Here is a 5,145-nt window from a genome sequence, read left to right as displayed (position 1 = left end):
AATGAAGGAAGCTTGCATAAATTTTGGAACAGCAATGAAAGAGCAAATATTTGGGTTATTGGGATTTAAAAGGGAATTGAAAATACTGCAGAGATATAAAGGCTATTCAAAGAGAACATAACAGAGAACTCCCCAAACTTAGAAAAGAATGAAAATATACAAATACATGAAGGTCAGAGGTCACTGGTTAGATTTAATTCAACCAAGCCCCAATGCAATGCCTCTTAGTTTCTTAAAGAATGACAAAGAGAAGACTGGCCATAAGAGAGTGGCATGATATTTTCACAATACTGAAGGGAAAAAACTATCAAGAATCCTGGAACCAGTAAAGCTATCAATTAATAATGAAGCTGAGATAGAGACATTCTCAAATAAAAGCCGAGAAATTTGTTTCTATAAGACCTGTGTTGTAAAAAAAAATGGTAAAGATGTTTCAAGAGAGAGAGAGAGAGAGAGAGAGAGAGAGAGAGAGAGAGAGAGAAAGAGAATAAGAAAAGCAACTAAGGGTTTAGCTTGGTATAATAGCCGGAACTTGACATTTCTGAGGATCAGTCCCCATCAATCTTCCCTCCTTCCAACATATTGGAAGATATTGAATTAACTGGTAAGACTAAATGCAGAAGTCAGAATGTTCTAATATTGTAAGCATGGTATGTAAAAGGCTTATAATTTTAATACAGAGAATTTAAAAATCAATTAAGACAATAATGACTATAGTAATATGTTGAGAGAAGGCAATACCGAAATTCATAAACAGGGACTTCAGAAATACAAAATGTGGGGAGAAATGGAGTATGAATTTATAGTTTTCCTAGAGTATTTTCTCTATTTCTTTATGATCATGTCAGGTTGCTATCATCTCAAAAATAGTTTGTTATAATTAAAAGATATTATTGTAAACTTCATGATAAACATAAAGCAAAAATCGATAATAGTCAAATCAGAATTAATAATCAAAAAAATCCAGAAACACTCCATTAGTAAATCATTTAATCACCAAGTAAGACTGTAAGAGAAGAATAAAAACGAGAGCATCTACACTGGAACTAGACAACAAGTTGTAGGTAAAATCTTAACTCTCAATACTTGCCTCAAATGGTAATGTTTTAATATACAAATTCAAAGATGAGGAGGGACTAAATGAATGAAAAGTAAAACCCAACTACTTGGGGTTTATTTCTTTTCTAATGTTAGGGTAAATGATAATTTTATGGTTTTAGGGATACAAGGTGACATTTTGGTATAAATACACATTGTTTAATGGTAATATCAGGCTAATATATCCCTCACTTAATATACTTACTTTTTTTGGTAGTGAGAACATTTTAAACCTACTTTTCACAGTTTTGAAATATACAATGCATAATTATTAACTATGTCACTTTATTTCGAAATATTTCTTATGACTTCTTTTGTATAGTCTATGTGAAATGGTGTAGCCTAGACAAACATTCCATCAATCTGCCTTTTCCAAGACCCCAATAAGCACCATTCACCTCTCTACTTCCATGAGTTCACCTTTCTGGATCCCACCTACACATGATGTCATGCAGTATTTGCCTGTGTCTACCTTGTTTCCTTTAGTATAGTGTCTTGCAGGTTCAGCAATGTTCTTGAAAATGACAAGTCTGAAACAAGTTGTTTCTAAGTCTGAGTAGTATTCCATTATGCATGCATACAACATTTACTTTTATTTTAGGGAAAAAAAAACTGATATTACCATTTAAGATGGAACAATATCCATGCCTCCTCTTTCCAATGATGACTCCATGATTCAAATGTGAAATAACAGAGAGCAAAATAAGTGTTACTCCACCACTACTACGCTAACACATTCAGTTTTCACCACAACTACTGGTCCTAGTAACAAGCAATATTTATAAGTGTATAAGTGTTTTCTATGTGCCAGTCATTGTCCCAGGAAACAAGTAGTGTCTTATTGCAATGGCTCCCACCCGACACCAGAGAATGAGATCAAAGCTCTATCTGACGGGTCATGCAGTGTTTAAGCCTATTAGCAGGAAATTGTCTGTCAACATACAGAGTTGGGTGTCAGCACACAGTGTCAAGTACCATATACCATCATTGTGGTCAGCTGTGGACTGCATGCACAATAACTGTTTCATAAGACCCCAGTGGAGTTCAAAAGTTTCTCTACCTAATGATGTATGGCCATCATAATGTCCTAACTCAGCACACAAGCTGCTGTGAGCCATAAAACCTGGGCTGTCAGTGACATAAAATAATGAATGCATTTTTATACACTACATAATATTTGATAAAGAGAACAAACGACTATATTGCTTATACATGTATTTCCTCTACTGCATATTTGATCATTACTTTGGAGTATACTCTTACATACAGAAAAGGCTACCGTAAAATGTATGCTTACACCAGCAGCACCTCAGATATCTGGTGTTTACCATGTTTCTCGACTGCATCAAGAGGCCTCTTGATGCCTCATTGAGTGATTGCCCGAAAGCACTTAGATTCCTGGGAGTACAATCTATAATTCTCACACAAAAATGAAATCATCCAAACCCGTTCCTCAGAATGTATACCTGTCACTAAGAAAAGCTTAACTCTATGCATATGATTACATTTTATTTGTCAATCTTGACTCAGAAAAAAAAATAGTGAAACTGATATTTTAATATATATTAGTCTATTTTAAAAATACATTATTTTAAGACAGTGGCTCACCTGGTTTTGTAGGCAATTCTGGAAGTTTGAAAAAGTCAGGAAACTCCTGCACCAGTTGAGATGATCTTGAGACTGAGATCTGTATAGGGGGCAGGATAGGAACTGAGGTCAGGTTTTCATACTGCAGACTTGAAGTAGAATTCCTTCTCAGAGAAAACTGATTTTTGCTCAGAATGAGGCTGTCAGCTGATTGAATGAGGCTCACCAAAATTATCAAGAATAAGCTCCTTTACTTAAAGTTGATTGTAGATGTTAATCATTTCTTCAAAATACCACCATTGCAATAGCTTACTAGTGTTTAACACCATTGCTAGCCAGCAATATATTGGATATAGCAATATATTGAATATTGAATTTAACTATTTATTCATGATTACTCAAGGATTGTATAAAATAACAATTCATATCCTATCACAATTTCTCAAGCAACATACATATCTAGGTATGTTTGTGTGATTTAAAGTACATAAAGCAAAGAAAAGAAGAAAGGCCCAAATTATTAATCAATTGGAAAATAATGAGTTAAAGCAGATAAAACCTTCAAAAATTAAACAGAGTGGAGGTAGAAAGACTTTTTTAAAATCGATGTTTCCAAAATTATGAAATGATTTTTGGGGAGAAACCATATAAATACTTGAAAAATTTGAATGTATTTAATCAAGAAAGAATTAATAGAACTTTAATAGTCAAAACAAATTAGTACATTAGAAAGAAACCTGTAAATTGTAAAACTTAACATTATTTTTCCCATAATAATATCTTTAAAGACAAAACAGTATACCAAATATGTAAATCATCCTGATTTTCAAATGAAAAATTAAGTTTGTTTCCCAAATATGACCTTAAACTTGAGCACAAAAGGGAAAATTCATCTATTGAAAAGTAAGAGAAATAACGTATTCTTAGTTTGAACAAATGGATTATAAAAATAATTTATATTAATACTCACTTATATGATTTCTCCTTGTTATGGATAGAATTGAGCTGTCAAATACCTATAGCTATGAGATAGGGTTTACAAGTATATTTTGTCACTGGAAGGAATCAATCCCCAAGTTTTTTCTTCTGAACTTCCATCAAACCAGCAAGACACCATTCGTTTTGCTATTTCTATTGTTCGTCAGGAACAGTTGAGACTGATATTGAGATTACTTAAGGGACAGGAAGGCATTTCAAGTGGCATTAAAACTTCATTATGTTTCAAAAGAACTTAAAAGTATGCTTTATGAATAATTTAAATGTTATTTCAGTTTTAAATTAGTTGCTGTGGCTATAATATTTTCATGAGTGACCAGAAAAAAATATCATCAAAATAAATTAAAACCAGCTAAACATAAATGACACTGCATTTAGAAAGAAACCCTTGGGTATTTTGTTTTGTAATTACCATAGTTATTGTCTTGTTTAGCGTTGTACTAAGCTTCTGTTTAACTAAAATTACAAGATGTATGACTTTTATCCTACTTACTATCATGACTTTGAACATGTCAGGTTTTCATGATTATTATAAAGTTGACACCCCATAAGTGAATGGTTACAATAATGGATTGTTAAAACATTAATGTAAAAACATTAAAACACAAAATTCATTTATTTATTTATTTATTTATTTATTTATTTATTTATTTATTTATTTATTTTAAAGAGAGAGAGAGAGAGAGAGAGAGAGAGAATTTTTAATATTTATTTTTTAGTTCTCGGCAGACACAACATCTTTGTTGGTATGTGGTGCTGAGGATTGAACCCGGGCCGCACGCATGCCAGGCAAGCGCGCTACCGCTTGAGCCACATCCCCAGCCCAAAACACAAAATTTAAAACATTATCAGTTGCTCATTCATTCACTAAAACTTTTTTTTAACTTTTACTACTGAATCTAATATTTGTGACTATTATTTTAATTAATCCTATTCTAATATGTGTTTCAATATAAGCTTCTTTTAGCTCTCCAAAAATGGTAACATGATTTTACCTTATTTCATTAGAAAAAAAATTGATTTATGTATTAACACAGGAGATTTTTTTCCCAAAACTTCAATTATATTGAATAAGAATAACTTGTAAAACCCAGGTATCATTTGAATTCAACTATAAAATGTAGCTTATATTTTAATTATTTTAAAAGGAAAGTAACTATTTCCAGAAATTAATAAAATAATCATTGAAATGACACGTAAGCAGTTTATTAAAAATTTATTTTCTTGGTATCACAAAACACTGAGTTAATAATAGCCTTACATTGTCACATTAAATGGAATTAACAAAACTTCTAGTGAGCAAGCTGAGTGTAATTATATTTTCATATGTTCATTCTTCAAGTTGAATTATTCAAAAGTCAATAAAGGATCATGCAAAATAGTTCAAATTATGATACTGATACATTGCCCTTTCCAGGCATAAAAATATTTCCAGGTGGCATACAGGCACAGAGAGTTTTGTGG

Source organism: Urocitellus parryii, unplaced genomic scaffold, assembly GCF_045843805.1.
Source record: "Urocitellus parryii isolate mUroPar1 unplaced genomic scaffold, mUroPar1.hap1 Scaffold_60, whole genome shotgun sequence".
NCBI lineage: Eukaryota > Metazoa > Chordata > Mammalia > Rodentia > Sciuridae > Urocitellus > Urocitellus parryii.
This window is presented reverse-complemented; position numbering follows the sequence as displayed.